Source organism: Parus major, chromosome 2 (assembly GCF_001522545.3).
Source record: "Parus major isolate Abel chromosome 2, Parus_major1.1, whole genome shotgun sequence".
Taxonomy (NCBI): domain Eukaryota; kingdom Metazoa; phylum Chordata; class Aves; order Passeriformes; family Paridae; genus Parus; species Parus major.
This window is the reverse complement of record NC_031769.1, coordinates 59,380,779-59,400,123: the sequence shown is the minus strand read 5'-3', so window position 1 is coordinate 59,400,123 and position 19,345 is coordinate 59,380,779. Positions and strand designations below refer to the sequence as shown.

At 38.1% G+C, this 19,345-nt stretch overlaps 1 long non-coding RNA gene across 1 annotated transcript; it reads right to left on the bottom strand.

The window, feature by feature from the left end:
• Positions 1–782: 782 nt before the first annotated feature.
• On the bottom strand, positions 783–18,769 carry LOC117243896. Its single transcript, XR_004495909.1, has 2 exons — positions 11,572–18,769; positions 783–11,109 (listed from the first exon to the last, which is right to left on the bottom strand). It is a non-coding gene; the product is annotated as an uncharacterized LOC117243896 (long non-coding RNA).
• Positions 18,770–19,345: the final 576 nt, after the last annotated feature.

The following is a 19,345-nucleotide window of genomic DNA, read 5'->3' as shown; positions in this document are numbered from 1 at the left end:
AGCAACACTGCCTGTCCAGAGAGGCCAGGGTTTACAGTTTCCCTCCCACCAAGGTCTCTGGGCCAGGTTCCACTCGGAACACCTTTGTGGAACCGCAGTACACATTAATAATAATGTAGAGACATACGGGGAGCGGGCAGGCTGGTGCATGAGGCGTGCTAACTGCAAAAAACCAGATTCGGGGAAGTCATCTGAGAGAGTGCTCCCAAAAAGTATTTGTCATTTTAAAATATGTTTCCCTAGTGCTTTTGCATTTGATTGACGGATTTGCCTTACCTGAAATGTACCCTGAAAGGCTCTGGCATTTCAGCAAGCAAGAAAACTTCAAATAAGAACTTACAGCTTTATCTGCAGTGAGGAAAGCTAACCTGAAGGAGAGGGGAAAGTACTGAATGATTTTATGATTCTGAAGGAAATTAAAACTTGAAAAAATACTTTTTTTTTTTTCTTTTTTTAAATCACATACTGGAGATGTCAGGGGAAATGTACTTAAATGAAAACTTGAATCCCAGGTATAACTGCATTATCATTAGCACGGCTGTTGGGCTGGGCCCTGCTAACAAAGTGCACCATCTATTTTGCTATTAACTTTTACATCAAGGTGTTACAAAAACAGTGAGTAAGCTGGACACAGGAACTATCCTCATTTTCTTTGGAATGTGCCTTACAGTGTCAAATGCAAGTAGAAGGCTATAAAGGAGCCAGTTAGATTCAGGGAGGGCTCAGTTCTGTTTCAGATTGTGCAAGGTTGCATTGTCAAAAGCACCATTAACCTGAGAGCATTTATGACAATAGTATAATTACAGTAATGCACAAATGAATTAAATTCTTGTTTTAAGAGACTCTCTTGTCTTCCCTCATGCTTCATTTTAGTGAAAGAGGCTTTATGTCTAATCAGGCAATGACTTGAGACCTACTTTTATCCTAATCAATTTGCTTGTGCTCATTGAGGGACTTTAAGAAATCTTTGAAACCTTCAAGGAATCCAAGTAAATTTTTTGCAGGATTATAATTTTTTTTTTCTCCCCTTATAAGTCTTTAGTGATGAGCTGTCCTGAAACATGTGCAGAAATAATCCTCTGCCAAGGTGTGGTATCCAATATGCCTGTAACCACCCTGGCTTCAGGTTACCTGTAAACTGAGAAAGACATTCTTAAATGTTCTTAAACATGATGAGAACACCCTTTATGTTCCAGCAGAAATTAAAACTTTCAGTCAAAGATGGATCTGGAGAGAGAGAGCATTCCCCATGCACATGTTCATTCAGGTAGTCTCAGTGTGAAAAATGTATCTGTCTAGGCCTAGAGCTTTAGGTGCCCACTGTGTGTCTCTCAGAAATGCCAGTGTTTCTCTGGCTGTCCCTTCTCCTTGCTAAGGACTGGATCTTAGTCACCAAGATGATCCTTGTCCAGTCTCCTTCAAGAGATGTGAGTGGGAGCCCAGACTTGGTGTTTTGCACCTTCAGCTCCTGGTGACATTGGACTAAAATGCACCTTTAAACCTCTTTCAGTGTCTTTTTTAGCCTTTGAAAGCAGTTCTTCAGCAGCACAGTCCAGAGCGCCAGTAAGAGTCCACAGGCAGCGAGTGATTTCAGCTGTATGTGGTAATCTGAAGCAGCTCTATTGCAACATTGCGGTGATACCATCCAAACTGAGGTCTGTTTAAAAAGTGCAGCACTGTTTGCCAGACCGATGTTAACATGCATGATTTAAGTGATGGCACAAGCAGAACTTCGGCTCAAAATGGAGATATTAGAGATACCAAAATATTATCTTTCCTCTTGCCAAGGAGAACAGCTGGCAGGATGGGTTTACTGAACAAAAACTTTGGCCAGCAGACAAAGGTTATCATTTTCACAGACTTTCCTTCTGAAGTACAGGATTAACAAAACATGCTATTTTTTTATTTCAAAATTGGAGGGTTTGTGTCTTTCATCTGGTCAAATTTAGCTTAAAAGTGGAAATAACATCAAAGTTACATGCACCATAGGGAGGCTGTTAATGTGGTAACAAAGGGCATTTGGCCAGTTAAAATAATAAAAGACTATACAGCTTTCCCAGTGATGGCTAGAGCCCAATTAGTACTTTCCAAGTAGAGCCACAATATTCTTTTCCAAATTATGCGGTTTGGCACGATTCAGAGTGAGCAAACTTACTTTCCTACAAGGGAAAAATATAATTAAGAGAAAAAAACAAGGTCATGTGGTATTATGCTTCAAGTAAGCAATAATACACCATGGGGTGTGCGTTAGTCAATATTCATACACCCTGGACAGGCTGAGACAGAGACAAAGCAATGGCTCAGCATACAAAAAGATACATATATTATCTTAATAAACCTATGTGCAAAGGTAAAATGCAAATGGATGTTTTATTTCCTTACTAGATTATTTTACGGGAATAGATGTTCAATATTCATGTGTATAACACTCATAAATGTTACTTAAAAAATACCTTTTCTGTTAACATTTTATACTTTTTAGTAATAAGTGAACTTGCTGTTTTCAGTTTGTCAGAGTATCTGTTTTATTGGGCTTTTTTCTGCTGTTAAAGCCAAAATGGCTTGAAAGTTTTTTGATTTTTTTTTTATCATTAACTGATTAAGTTTATTAAAAGGACTTTCAACCTGAATGGTCACACTGGAAGCCTCTAAGAGTTAATTCTTACATTACAGTAATCCACCTTCTAGGTTTCTGCAAGTGACACAAAGCCTGTAAAGACTCAACAAAATTGAGGATAAAGTCACAGGATTCGAAAAAAAGAAAGAGCAGCTTCAAATTTGGAAGTGAACTTGCAGGACCTTTGTGAGGGTAATTTTTGGCAGTTTTGGGGGGGTTGATAGTGTTTTTTAAATGAACAAACTGTTTAGCTGAAGCTCAGACAGAGAGGGGAACACACAAAAAGAAAGCTGGGAGACCTAGTGTATGTAATACCGTGGTAGCAAAATGGGAACAGCCCAGTGAGACATCTGCTCAATTTTTGCTACTGACACTGCTCATGGGAAAGGCCTGTGATAAGCCAGGAGGAAGATGAAAAAAAGAAGAAAAAGCAAAACTTCAAAAAACGTGGAACCACTCCCATCACCTGAAGCTTAGACCACACACCTTAAAGGGAGTAACCCACATCCAGCTTGGGTGCACAGTGTGAGCACCTTATCTCCCTTTCAACTCCACCATTTTTCACATCTCATATATAAAGTGCTTTTTAGGGAGGAATTTATTATTTATTTCCTGTTGCCTTAATAATTACAGTATCCTGTGATTATTAAAGAAATGGGAAATAATTTATTTAAAGAAACTGGAAATAAGCTATGGTTTTATAAACCTTCCTGAGTTGCAGCATCTCACCATTGCTGCTATTTGGCTCCCAGTTGATAGAGTTTCTTTCACTTCTCAGCTCTGCTGGGGAATACCTGCTCTCCTAAATCAGCCCTGCCTACTGCAGTTCTGTGTGTAAAGAAGTGGGAAATGTGTGGGGAGTGAAACTGGGGCACAAATGATCAGATATATCATTTCAATAGTCCCACAGGCTGTGCACATTACACACGCTGCCTTCTCTGGAAGCACAAGTCAACAACTTCTTGCATTCAACATGCCAGTCATCTACACAAAATAAGCTCTGACACACCTGATTTTAAGATGTCACTTGAAAGACAGAAAAATCCTCATCAGCTACAGAGTTTCTCTCAGCATTAAACTACTCTGAAGCAGGACCAAGGTGCCAAAGCCCTCATATTGTAGACCTATATCATTGCAGACTATATAATTTTAAGCCACTCCCATGACAGACCGAAGGGAAAGCAGAAGTCAGCGCTGGAGCGAGGCACAGGGCTCTGTCCCATCAGCTGCCATGTGCTTGCATTAGCCTGCATGGCACAGCAGCATCCATGCTGATGCACAGCTCCTAATTCCCAGAGTGGATTTTTGTTTCACTTTTTATCTTGAATTAGCATGGCACTCCTTACAATATGAAACTTATCATAGTTCTCATCATATCCTTCTGGTGCACATCCACCTTAACCCTCCTAAAACAGATTTATTTCACCAAATTTACCTTACCATCTCCATACTAAGTAATCTTTTTTCAGGAAGTAACAGATCTGTTTCACCCTGAATCAGAGCTCCAAGAAATCTAATGGCAAGGAAGTTAACACAAGTAATGAAGAGAAAACAACTGAGGAAAAAAAAAAATAAATCACTTTTTTACACAGCAAATATTTTCTGGATGCTTCTCCATACAGGTGCCAAACAGTATTAACTTACTGATGAGACCAGCTTCTCAGAGAAGCATAAATTTTGTCAGCTTGGGAAATTATAATTGAATTTTATTTCAAAATGTCACCAGAAGATACTATACAAGAGGAGAAACTCTTATTTTGTATTGAGTATTTCACATGTAAATAACTGCTGAAGGGTGATTTTCTGCTCTCTCTGCCCCCCCAACCTCTCTTAAATCACTTAACAAATGTTTTTCTATATAGAAGCTGTATTAATAACAAAATTATACTGTGCAAAAGAACATCTTGTCAAACAAGTATGCCATATTTACCTGCAAAACCCACTGCACTTGGATGAAGAAATTGTGTTTTATTTTTCTTGTATGTTCTTGCAATGCTTTCATCACCCCTATGGTCCTGTGCATCCTCCAGCAGTATATGAAGAAATGTAACTGGTATCTGTCATGTGTAGTTTAATTCTTTTTTAATTAGCCCAGAACCTCTGTGAGATTAAAATAATAATTAGTGTTACCCTCTACTACACATTTTACTTTCTGTGATGTTTCACTTTGTCAGGCACTTTGCAAATCCTTTTCCTTACACAACATAAAAAGTGCATCATTGTCTAAAGAGGAAAGACTAATAACAAACCTTGTCCCAGTTTGACAAAAACTTTTACTTTTTACAACTAGCAAAAAAGAAAGAGGTATATTAAGGGAAAGAACTGTTTAAATTAATCTTGTCAAGTTAATATGATCACTTGGTTGTACCCTCCTGCAGTGAAGGCCTGCAAGTTTCTGATGTCTCAAATATTTCTAAAAATACAGTGGGTAAATTATGGGTAAAGAAAATAAACCTTGTGACAGAAATATAGATTTATTTACTTTTTGAAGCCACTATTTGCATATCATAGAATACTAGAACAGTTTTGGAAGGAAGGAACCTTAAAGATCATCTAGTTTCAAACCCCCTGCCAAGTGCAGAGACTTCACTGGAGCAGGACGTTCAAAGCCTCCTCCGGCCTAGACCTGAACACTTTCAGGGAAGGGCCATCCACAGCTTCTCTGGGCAGCCTGTTCCTGTGCCTCACCACCCTCACAGTCAAGAGGCTTTTCCTAATACCTAACCTAAACCTACTCTTTCAGTTTGAAGCTGTTTCCCCTTGTCCTTTCACTACATGCCCTTGCGAAATGTTCCTCTCCACCTTTTCTGCAGGCTCCCTGCAGGTACTGCAGGCCACAGTTAGGTCACCCCAAAGCCTTCTCTTCTCCAGGCTGAACAATCCCAATCCTCTCAGCCTTTCCTCAGTGGGGACATGCTCCAGCTCTCTGGTCATCATGTTGGCCCTCATCCAGACTCGCTCCAACAGGCTGATGTCCTTCCTGTGCTGGACACCCCAGAGCCGCACCCCACTTTGTACAGCAGTGATTACTGGGCAGCTATCAACTCCACAAGGGTGCCCCAAACTAAAGAAAGCATATTCAATGTTACTTATAATGCATCAAAAAGTTAATGTGTTCGCTTTTCCACTTCAACATCAAAGAAGGTATTATGTAGCAATAGTCAAGCAGGACACAGTAAGTAAAACTACCTTTTAATAACTTAATAAAATAATCCTGAGCAGACACAGATTCCCTTCCCAATAAGCAGATTCCCATCAAATTTAAAACTGACAAAAATATTTTTCAAGAATTTCCTAAAGCTGCACAACCTAGCAGATAATTTAAATAATTTTTTTTCATCCACCACTCTTATGAAAAATTGAAAAAACCCAAAGCATCACATGACTTTAAAATAATCTTTCTCCCTCTAAAAACATCCTTCAAGAAGGTAGTCTATCTTTCTAATAAAGGGCAAAGCTGCTAATTATGGGAATTCTGCTATCTATAATTGCATAGGTAAAGGTATTTTATAGATTGCTGGCTTCCACATCAAAATGAGGAAACATCTATCATTTTCTTAAGGATTCAGTTTCTAAATTCCTAGCTATTTGAACTTGCAGTCTAAAATCATCAACATGCTTGTGAAAGTCTCCATTTCTGTTAAAACTTAAGAGTTATATAGTCTTCATTCCAGAATGTATGGTCCTTAAATGGACCCTTTACAACCAGGCAGCATCAAAGCTTTTTTTTACCCTGGAAGTAATTGATATAATAATCCTAATTATTTTGAAATACGACAGTTAAGCAGCTGTAAGTATACAGGGCCAAAAAAGAATGTCCTAGTGTATTGTATGCAGTGTATCACACTCAAACATTTACTTTCTATCATATTACACTGGAGCATTGAGTGAAAACTCAATATTCCTTAATATGTCGTGCCTGGTGCTGTCAGTGTGCTGAGTGCCTCTCTTTGGTCTCACAACTTTATTCCTTTTTATTTTTCTATTATCTTTGGCATCAGCCTATCCAAAACATGTGTTACCCTTGGAAAATGCACATTAAAAATACACACTGCTAAACTCACTCTTGAAGTGCATGGTGTTGGCAGTGAAGACATGCACTCAAGGATTAATTAAAAAATCTGCTGTAAACTAGGAGCATATCAGTTGTAAATAACACAGGAGATAGATCTATGTATGCATAGAAGCTAACTGCAGGCTTACTGAGTTGCCAGTGGGATACAACCATGAAAAAGCAGATGCTAACCATAAACCAGATAAACTATTTCTTATTAGACAAAAGTAAAAAAATTATGCCATTACTTAAAGCACCTGAGAGATCTCGCAGAGATCTTTTTCATCACATTCGTGGAAGGTGAAACAGGTGAAAAATTGGATAGATTACCACAGTGATGTGCTTTTAAGAGCAAGGCTCAAAAATTTTTGCTTGTTTAGTCTAGTAGGAACAAAAACTGATACAGGAAATAATTATTCTCTAAAAACACAATAGGGTGGTAAACAGTAGGCAAGGAAAAGAACTATTTACCCTAGCAGACAATGTTGGCACAAGAACAAATGGGTGTAATTTGGCCATGAATAAATTTAGGCTGGAAGTTAGAGAGATTCTGGCCATAAAAGTGGTGAGGTTCTAGAGTAGTTTTTCAATACAAGTTGTGGGGACAAAAAAAATAATAGCTCAAGCTATTTAATGATGAGGATTTTTGTGTTCATGGAAAACGCCACAAGCATAGTTCCCTTGGTAAGTAAAAGACTGTATTTTGATAACTGAAGAGGTTTTTTCCAACATTGTTTGCCTATCTCCTGAAAGATTGGGGTAAAAAACCCCAAACAACAAACTTGAAATTAAACTTGATTTATGCATACAGTGTAAAAATAGTCCTTAAGCAAGTACCATCCATATGTAAAAGGCCTCTGTAATTGTATTTGTGCCATAGGAAAACAATTTAACTTGATAAATAGATATTTCATTGCACTTAATGGTTGGAAGTTAATTCTTTTTAATGCGAAGATGCAATTTGTGGTTTATAGAGTGCCTTTCTACTACTTTTATTTTGCGTTTCTTTAAAGGTGTAGACAACAGTACTATAACAGTGTGGACAACAACGAGAGACAGATAGGAAATAACATCTGCCTATTTATTTATACCAGTTGAGCCATATTTGGCCCCTGAGTTCCTTGGATGTGCCTTTGTTGTTAGTCTAAATTAGTGCTAAGGAAAAAAGTCACCATGGAAAGATGAAATCTGAATATCATAAAGAAAGAGGCAAGCAAAAACCAAACATATTTGAGTTAGAAGAATGACTTAAAGTTCAGAAAGGGTGTCCAAAGAAAACAAGTAATGTGTTACAAAGCTTATTTCCACTAACACAGAATTTGCTGAGATTGCAGCCAGGGGTTTAGTCTTCTAAGGTTTTCTTGTGCAGCTTCTGATGCCTGTTATAGTCTCACTATTAATAGCTAATAAATGTGGTTCACCCAACACTGTAGTGGCTCCTGAAATTCAGATCCGTGGTATACTATGCAATCTGAAGAACTACAGTTATTTAAAAACTAATCTGTGTTCTCTCATCAGCAAAGCCAAGCAGCAGAAAGAAAACCAAAACATTGCAAAGGCAAAGTAGTGGTGTTTCCCTATCAGTGTGAAATTATAAAGAGTGACAGAACCCACTGAAAATGAAGTTAAATGACTGCATATGCATAAAGTTGTGTTAAAAAAAATCTTATTTTCAAGTGTATGTGTGCACATATGTATGTAATTATAAATGTATTTTTATCATAAATTATTTATAATTTGCATTCTCTGTAAGCCCACTTGCAAAAGATCTACTGTGGAAGAAGCTGTATTATCTACTACATAGCTGTTAGCTTATTGTGAATATGCCAAAAGATAACTCAATATTCAGTTCAACATAATTCAATTCACCTTTGCATGAAAATGTTTTTTCTCTTCTTTTTTTTTTTTAACCTCTTCTTACCTGTACTTACCAGCTACAGTGTTCAATAGCTTTTTCCATTTACATCTAACTGAAGCTATGAGCCTGAAGGCCTCAGTAAACTTTTGGAAGGACACCATGCCTTGTCTGTTAATCAGAGGAATGTGTTTTCCCTCTGTGAAGTCTGGTCTGCCCATCCCTATAGCAGCCAGCCAGCAGGTGGGACCTGGTAAAGTTTTACTGTGGCTTGTAAATGAATAGCCGCTGATTTAGCTTTTGAAAGTGAAACTGCCATTTCCAAGGAGGAGAAACAAAGAGAAGCAACCATAAGTGCTGGGTTATTGTGTTTCTCAAGGCTGTAAACAATGGAAGTGAAACTACAATACGGCAAGAAATTTAACACATTTGGTGTGATCAGGACTCAGCAGAAGCCAGATAGATGAAAGCAAAGGTGTCTCTCTCCATTAAGTTTTACACCTTTGCTGGTGGTGAAGAGGTCATGAGCAAAATCCAAACCATTGGTAGGAATTCAAAAGATGAAGGCTTATATGAGGTAGCGCATCCTGCCAAAGCTGGTTCTGTAAATGTAACGAAGTAGACCAGATTTTAGTCCTGGCCCTACTAACTTGTGACTGCTGTCTCCATCCTACACCCCACACCCCACTGCTAGTCTCTATACTGTTACTATAGTTGCATTCAACCTCAATTTATGATCCCCAGGTTTTACGTGAGATTTATGTCTCTGCTGTGGTGAAATGGCACAGGCAAGATCCAAAATTCTGCTTCCAGCAGTTTTCCAGCTCTGAGAGGATTCATGATTTAACTAGCAAACTGCACTTCAAAGAATGAAATCAGTAGAAAGGTTCTAGTAGTCATCAGCATTGGAGATATCATGAAATAGAGGCAGTAACACACAGTTTCTGATTTACCTTTTGTTTTGGATTAGTTTGAATTTCTGTCTCTGGCATTTGGATGTGCTGACTTTGAAGTAAGTTTTCTCAATGGACTACTTTCTAATCTAACAGGAAAATTTAATATTTGGGAAGCTATTAAACACAGTTTCAATACTCTTGGTGGTGTCTATTACACTATCAGAAAACTGAATAAACCAGTTTTGAAGTAAGGAAGAATATTAAATAAAAGTACTTTGCAAATGGTGATAAGTCTTAAAAGGGGGGGAGGAAAGAGTAAATATACTTTTAAGAAACTTGGTGACAGGCACTTCTAAAATAACTAGATACTTACCCATCATCAATGGAAATTGCATTCCTAAATGTGCAAAAGCCACCTTGTCCCTTCACATAACTTCACCTCACTCATTTCAATAATTTTCTCATGCAGATACAGCAAGATTGACTAAACCTGGATCAGGAAGGAATTCAAGTAAACTCACAGCCCTGATGCTGGTTAATGACCACATTTTTTTAAAAAAGCAAACCGAAGATGCAGTCCTGCTTTATAGTTACAATAATTAAAAAATGAAATGCACATAATGAGAATATTCACAAATGCTTTTGGTGTAAATTGCATGTCTGTCTAAACCAAGAAGTTTCCCTACTTTTGATATTCCAGGACACATTAGTTTATTTTCTAGATTTTTGTATTTCAAATCTGTCTCTTAAAATTCAGTGTTCTGTCTGTGGGTTAGGGAAAAATCATCAATTTACTGTGAATTGTTTAAAAGAAAATACAGAAACTTCCCTGATACCATGGTAGGTTGTTACAGGCATTGTATTTAAGTGAGCACTGATAAATATACAGAATATTGGCTACCTCCTGTCTAGAACTCACTCCAACCCAGGTAAGCTCTTAGAACTCTGCAGAAGGCACACAAACTTTACTAAACTGGTACTGGCAGAGGAAAAGCTTTTCAAGGCTTATACACATATTAAATTACTTTCTGCTACATGTAAGTTTCTGAATGCTGCAAGAATGATTGGTTATTATTATGACTTCTAACATCAAATCAGGTCCTGAAAGCAGTTATTCTTTGGAGGGAGTCACACTTCCTTTTAAATGCAATCATCACTTCATCACTGCAAGTGCATTTCATTTTTGATAAAAATAGATAAGAGACTTGCAATAAGGTTGTTCAAAAACTAGGTTGCTCTTATTATATGAATCTTTCAGCTGTAATTTATAGCTTTATTTGTTATATGTTTTCTAAAAATTATCTTTTCTGTCTGAAAATGGTACATTGTTTTCTCAAGTATTTAGTGATTATTCTTCCTTCAGATAAAAATCAATTCCAAAGTATGAACATTTTGTTTTCCCTTCATACAATGCCTTGCACAATAAAATTGTTTTTTCTTGACAGGTATTGTGGTTAAATATACAGTAATGTAAATATTTTCCACTGTGCTGTTATGAATGCAGGGAATTTCTGGGAAAAAAGTGGAGTACTTATCTACAAACAATATAAAATATCTGGGTAGAAATATGTACCTGCCAAGAGTCCCTAGGCTACTGCTGTAGTGGAAGACGAAAGGACCTCTCCACATTTGAAACAGAAGGAAGGCTGGGAATTCCTCAGTACTACATTGAGACGGCATTTTAATGCTTTATAAATAAAGAAACAAAATTATGGTTATGTATTCAGTCATTTTCACATATTTATGATATCCCTTGACAACTATATTTTATTCTTTGCCCCTAACATTCCCAAAGTATCACTGAAACTTAAAACTCTTTGGAGTAGCCAATTTTATAACTTTTGTGTATTAGCTAGTGATCTAAATTCCCCCAAGTTATGTATGTATATGTGTATGTATATGTATATGTATATGTGTGTATATATATATATATATATATATATCAAACACAGAATTAGGATGTTCTTATTGTTCTTAAAGAGCATGAACTCTATGCTCAAGACAAACTCTCAATGAGCAGCAATTCCACCTTTTTGTCCTCATTTCCTGAAGAGCCTGCTCCTAATTTATCACACACAACACTAATGATGAGAGCGCTACTTTCCATCAGGATTTCCTCCAGCTGTTACTGGTTCATTATATGACTCACCTTTGTTAAAGAAATTATTTTCATGGAGTGCCCTGTAAGGTGAAAAAATTGTGTTTAGAGGTACTTATTTACAAAAATAAAGACTCATAGACTTTGACAAATAGTCATAGACTATTTTACAAGTATTGTCTAAATTGAGGCAAGCAATCAGAAGCACTATAAAATTGCTTTCTTTTTTTGTTTTTTGCTTTTTTCGCCAATGAAATCCATCCTGCACATACTCCCATGGGCTCCAGATTCTGCTCTGAGAGCTCAGCAAGTCTCACACACACACACAGACACACAGACACACTGAGGCATTCAGAAGGTGAAGCACATGCCCTTAAATTTTTTTAATTACCTAGCATCAAGTTGTGTGGCAAAGGAAAGGGTGCACTCCAACTTCTAAATATAATGAAACAAACACAGAACACAAAAAACACAGACTGCACACAATTCATAACCATATTAAACCCATCAGATTGCAAAGACAGGCTGGCCCTCGTGAAAAGTTCGAGTACAGACAAGCTTTGAAGAAAACCATACCTTTTGACAAAAGGAGTTGCAACAATTCATGCTTACTTGTATGCATAACAAGAGGCATGCTAGGTCACTCAAAGAAAAAGCAAAAATACCATTATCAAAAAGGCCAGTTTAAATGGGATGTAGCTGCTTAAGCCAAATCTGAAATATGTGGTCACATTACAGACATTATGGGTGCAATGGCATAGGCAGCTGCATTTGCAGGCATATTAAAAGGACTTAAAGCTGCATCTGAACAGTAATGCTAGCACTGTGCATATGTGTATGAGTAAACATTGGTAGACTCCCTCAGGTTATGCACCCTTTTTCCACAGTCTCAGTGCTCATTGACAGTTTTCACCACATGATACTCCTGCTAGGTACAAATTTGACAAGTTTGCAAAAGAGCTGCCTCTGAAAATGTAGAAATTAAATGTAGTAATTCCTACTCCAATTACTTAATAATGGCATTTTCCCTCTTTTGCTTTGTATGGCAGTCAGAAGTGTATCATGTCAATGCCCATCTGCACACCTGCCTCTCCCCCCACCCCACCAACTAGGACATTACCTTTAGGACCACAAGAAGTGGGATCTCATCCTTTGGCTATCTCAGTGAAACTTCTTACCTGCAGGTTGGAGGAGCAGCCAGTTGTTGTGACTGCTGTGCCATTGGAGTTTGGTTTTGAGTGAACATAGGCAGAAGAAACAGAAACAGATGAGTACAACATAAGACTTTTCTTCTGAGCATTTCCCTGAGTGTAACTACATATAATTTAGCTGTACATTCATTTCTGCACTACCTCTGTGAAATATTGAGTATAAGTGAACAGTACAGTGGCAACACCATAATCTATCAATTTATATTTTTTTCCGTTTAAACAATGTTTCCCACTTTCAGCATTTGCCACAACTGCTAATTCATTGTGTGTGCTTCACTATGCATGACCTCCTACAAATGAAGTGTAGCATTGCAAATATTCTTTTGGACAGAGTTTCTTGGTAAACTTTGAGGCAAGGCCTGTGGCAGAAATAATGTCAAATGTAGTTAGAAAAAAAAACCAAAACCACTTATGGTTTTGGGCAAAACTTTGGCCATATTTTGAATTCCCACTCATTTTTAACTATGGGGTTTTTTTAATAACAAGTCCTAACACCATAAGAAGTTTAACCTGACCTGGAAAACCCACAGCAATAGTCTCTGCTGGCATGAGACCTGGGAAGCCCATTGCCTCTTCTGCACTTCCCATTTAGGATTTCATTTCCCTCTTTTGGTTGGTCTGAAATAATTTGATTTTCAGAACATCTGGTTATGTTACGCAGCTAAAAGCACAGAGCAGGTGTACATTTATAGCCCATAAAGAAACTGAACCGATACTGTAAAATGCAGTGCAAATACTTTTAAAGCCAAAGGTGGGTTTTGATCCTATCTATGTAGTATAAACTGCCTTGGCAAAATTATTTACCTCTATCACATCCTGGAGTTATGGCATCAAAGAGGAAAGGAGCTGCTCAGGTATTTTAATTGTGTCCATGAACCACTTGGATTTTCTTCTGTTTAACTCTGAATTTCCTGTGTCAAAAATTATTGGTTTGGAAATGCTGCTGTTTTAATTTCAAGTTAAATTGGTCTTACTTTGTTTTTAATTTTTCTTCGGGAATCATGGTGTGAAATTCATAGCAGCCAGAGTACAGGGGAATCTAGCAATTCTTCATACATAATCATTAATAATGTATTTCTCTACATTCTTAAGGGATCATATTTCCATAGGCAGTTGCAATTAATTCAAAGCAGCAGTACAGTGAAAAAAACCGCAATGAAACCCACAACAGACCCTCCTATCCTCAGGGCTCTTGTCCAAATAGATACAACCATTTCAGATCAGAACTTGTGTGTTTTATAGCAGATGATAATGAAGAATTGACAAGCAAGTAAGCACAAATATTATCAACTACAGATGAGACAGTCCCTTCAGTTGTCAAATAAACCTATCCTGAGATTTCAGTGTATGTTTACTCAGGTCTTGTGTCCTGGTGAACAGAAAGGATCTTCTGTTCAGTGTTGTGTCAACTATATACGACTCTTGTAATCAAGGAGAAAAAAACACAACAAAATAGCAGCAACTTTCACAAAAAGGATGTAATGGAAGCAAGTTAATGGATCTATCTTTTATATTGATGGCACAGGGAGACTTGATATTAAATTCTGTGGCAATAGAATGGGCTCCAATATGGTTTTCATGTGTATGGTTTCATCACAGTTGCTGCCTAGCTGCAGATAAGGGTCCACCAAATGCATGGGAGTAATTTCACCGAAGTGGATATCTGTGCTTGTTGGGAACTCATGTAAAGAAGGGTTTTGTCCTCCCTTTGCCATTGCAGATTGATTTATAGACAAGTGTAAAACAGTGAACAACAGGCATAAAAACCAGACTAATACATCTTTTGATGTGATATATGTTAACTGTTGAATCCCTATTGCTGAAATTAGTGGCTGTACGTTAGAAGTTTCGTGTTGCAGTCTGCCATTTATTTTGACACATAAAATTATAAATCCGAAACACTGCAGCTGTAGCTACCTGATTGGCCATAACCACATCAGAAAATACATGGATGATACGACTTGACTACATTTTAATACTTCCTATGAGGTAATATTGCTAATATTCTCTTCATAATCCTGTGTCTGAAAAGGTTTAAAGGCTTTTTTTTCCCATTTGCACACACAGTGTATCCTGCTGACAGACTGCAATCCTGCTGCCTTTGAAACACACATCACCCCAAAAGGCAGAGTTCATTTCCCAAGGTTTCCAGACTTTTTTAGAGTACTTTCTTCAGAGCATCATGGATACTTTTGCCTCCTGAGTGTGCTTCCCCAACAGAGTCTGGCAACTCCTGCAGGGGCTCACACTGGCAAACAGCATTAGGCCTGACCAGCACTGCATGTTGTGGAAAGGCCACATGGAGCAGTGGGAGAATGCCAGGGGCATGTTTAAAGTTTAATAGCAGAAACACAAAGTTAGAGGACTCCAGAGCAGTTCCATAGAAGGGTTTGGATTGGGCCCTTATGTGAAGCCACCAACAGCTTGTGAACTCTCCCTTAGCTGTGCCCTGCACTTGTTAGTGAGGACAGCTCACACCCCATGGCCAGCTGCCTTCTACAGGCTGTCACAGCAGAAAAGACTGATAAAAAATTTAGTGTTGTAAATACTCTGTGGAATCCAATTGGTTAACAGACCATGATTTCAATGCAGCATGTAGTACTGGAGGAGTGTGGCAATAATAATAATACTGTAAATGTTGCCAGGTACTTGTACGGTATTTTGAAAACATTCACATTTCTGTTTGCACGGTCCTTTCAGTATAGTAGTTATATCAGTCTATGTTATATCTTGTACATGAAACCATAAAATGTTCTTCATAAAATAGTTAAACCACAACAACTAGTTCTCTTCAGCAAAGTTCAGTCTAAATGTCTCAATTTTATTACTACAACAACATAATGTATATAAGTAAACTTTTACCAAAGTTTTGGTATTTGCTCTCAGCTTTTTCTCTGTTAAGTTTTGAATACTACGTGAAAACTAAGAATAGAAGTATAACATTGCATGGACTAATTATTTCCAGATAGTGTAGTAACTTGAGAGTGTGTTGTCTAAGAACAGCATTTTGCTAAATCACCTTACTGAATCATTTAAAATCTAAAAATTTTGTATAATCATATTTTGTGCCCTTTCAAGTTCCTTTGTTATCACAGATCAAGCTGTAAAATCTTTTGCCTCTTCTGCCTCTAGAGAACAGTCTCCATTAATATACAGAAAATTTAGAAGTACAGTAAATTACGTTTTGAAAAGACAGAACTTATAAAAACTGAAGGTTTCAAGACCATTAGTATTAAGATAGAATAGGCACTTATTTAACAACAGTAAAGAGCAAAAATGAATGCAAACAAAATCTGTAAGTTGTTTTTTCATAGAATTTCTAGAAGTGCATTTTCAGTAAAAAATTCCATATTTTAAACATGCTTTCTTGCCCAATTTTAATATGAACAAATATTGAAACACTTAACTAGATGTCATGAGATCATGCTGTATTATATAACTATGTGCTGTAAACATGCATTTCCCACAAGAGAAATACAACACAGTTATAGAAATAAGAAGAAATACTGCTTACCTTCCTCCCTTAAAAAATATTCCCTGAAGGCAGAGTAAATCTGATTATAAAATGAAAAACAAGCCCAAAGTGTACAACTCACACACATACAAACAGCAGATACAGTCGCCTCCATGAAGAATGCCTGTTTCTAGCCTTCTGTACATGTTTCTCACTTCTTCACATTCTGGTTATGCTACAAGGATTCAAACTACACTTAAAATACTGCTCTGCAGCAGAGCTATAGGCACCAACATATTGCATAAATGGTACTTACTGTTCCAGAAGTCACGCATCATCCTATAGGAAATTTACACCTCCAAAAGAGGGATTTGTTACAACTGAGCAGATTGCGGCAAAACGCAGCGCCTGGCTTGTCAGAGAAAGTTGTTACTTTCAGAGATCATCAGCACATAGTCATTCACAGGGCACAGTAGCTTTACATTTATGTATGTGCATGCGTACCTACACACGCACACACACACACACACAGAAGGAGTCACAGCCTGTCTCTCACAACCACATGCTAATTGCTGAACAGGGAGAAAATCTTGTTAGTATAACACGCTATCATTTTTCCTGACCATGGCTTTTGCATACATTTTTCACGTAGTAAGACCAAAACCGGTGATGCTACAAAGCATTTCTAACTCAGACAGAAGTAAATATTCACATAAGGCACCAAACTCGTTTTGGCTTCCCCAGTGAGAGCGCTGCAACTGCAGCAGCAGTGCAGTGTCCCTGTGCTGGCACTCACTTGCTGCAGTCTTTGTGCATGAGTATACATTATAAACTAATTAGTAACACAAAGACATCTGATACCCAGGAACTAAAGAAAATCATAGAGAATCAATCAGATCCTACAGCAGGCATGTAGATTGGCTGTAAAAACATTTAACAGCAGGTAGATTTTTTTTTCCTGTGCTGTCAAAGTTAAAGGTACCAAAAGGAAGCACAGTAAGGCATTTTTGTTCCACTGTGATATTGATCCAATGCCAGACGTAGTGAAACACAATGGGCACACAGTCAGCCTTGGTAAATTAGGTAGATTAGAGATCATTTGATGGTATTCTATTGTTGCTATTGTAATCACAGTAATTTTCACTGGTAATGGTGCTTCGTGATGAAGTGCGGTTCTCACAGGATAATTGTGAAAGGTATCGAAAGATTCAGGGTGTAGCATCTGGTTTTAAAAGCTCTTCAGATTCAAATTGGCATTTTACTTTATCTTGAAAATTTATTAGAGATTCAGATCATGCCGGTTTAAATGGAAAGGTGAAAGCAGGGTAATTTCAATCTATGAATTATTCAGATTCAGACTGGTGAAATTGCCATCCATGAACTGATTCTCTGACAGTCTCTTTTGCAGAGCCTCCATTACGCTTGTCATTTTTATTTCTTTATCTACAATCTCTCCCTCAGTTACTGAGCTTGTCCCTTAGGGCTGTGCTTCACAAACCAAGTATTTAAAATTGGCAATAACCTAAATGTGTTGCTGTCTCGAATCGCAGTCTCCACATGCTGTCTTTTCCAAATGATTAAAAGCCACATTCACGATGGTGTCTGTTAGGCTCTTCGATTAGATGAATTAAATTTAAAAAAATACAAAAAAGCCAGCAAAGAGAAGAGACCAGGGTGTCATATCGAAGAAGAGCTATGTTCCTGTAACAGTCCAGCAAAGAAAGTGGTGCTTTGTGCTTGTTCCTTTGTTGTCAGTGTAACCCATTCTAGTTGCATAGCATCACGCAGGAAGAAACAACTGTTAAAGCAGGCTGACTTCGTGCCCCGGTTTCCAGCAGGAGCGGATAAGGACTGCGTTATAGACAGACTAATCCACGCAAATGTACAGGCTGAGACCAATCGCAATTAACAGCTTCTTACAGGCAAGAAAAACAGAAGTAGCAGCAGTAGTAGTAGTTGTAATATTTGTAGTATTAGAAGAAGCGACTGGATACCCGAAAGGGTTTCGTTCTCTCAGACTCCAGCTGATACAGATTGCAATCCCAGAGACTCTCCACTTGATGGCTGGTTGTGTCATTGCTAGTCGACTGCTGCCCTGTATCCAGAAGGACTGGGACTGATTTAGGTCAGAGAGTCTGGTTTCTTGTTTGAGCTTTGCCCTAACTGATGTAAGAAATTGCAGCAAACTGTATTACCAATCTATCTGACCCTGGGATGCTGGCACAGCTTCGGCAGTGGAGTACCCGCAAAAGGCCCCAGTCGGACAGGCAGTGACAAGTGCCATCTCCTTTGTCCTATTGCTGCAGGTACATCACTGTAGCATAAAGAAAAAAACCCTCTTAGTACGCAAAGTGGGAAATCAGGCGTTCTTCCTCAGAGGCAATTTGGGTACAGAGCTCCGAGCAGTCCCTGCTCAGCTGAAAATGCTGCCAGGCGGAAGCCAACACATCCATGCTGTGTCTGTTCCTACGCTAACACCAGGAATATTCCCCTCGTATGAAAAAGATAAGAATGAAAAAAAATCTATGCTGCTTTGTGCCTGGTTCTATGCGTCTGCTTTGCCGCACTGCGACTAGAAAACTGCAGCAGTAAGAGCTCTGGCAGTTGCGATAATGTAGAAAGCAGCAGCTCTGTGACACAGCAGTCAGCTGACTCGCAGTGTTATCATTCAATGTCCTCTATAGAATAAGGCCAGTTTCTAAGGTAGCACCAGGAGGATGACCTTGCATACAGAAACTGGGCAAAGAAGGAGTGGCAGGACTTGTGTACACCTGCAAATGATTTTGTGGTGATGTTTAGCATTATCATCGGGACCGTGTCGGTCTTTAGTGGTCTCTTTTCCCTACCTTCTTTCCTCCTTTGCCACACAGAACTTGTTATCTGTTGAGCAGTTTTTCTTCTATCGTGAAACCGTCAATATGATCATGTACAGCCTATGACAACTATTATAATTATTATCATTAATAACAGAGTTTGGGTAAACTGCTTTAAAAATATTGCTTGCAAACCACATTTCCACAAGAAATTCTAGGTTTTTATTAACTTCCCCCTCTCTGTGACTATGGATGTGCTCCAGGAGACAGAAAGTTATTGGGTGAACACCCCTGAAAGACAAATCCTGATTGGCAAGAGTGTGTCTCTGAGTTCTAATTGAGGCATC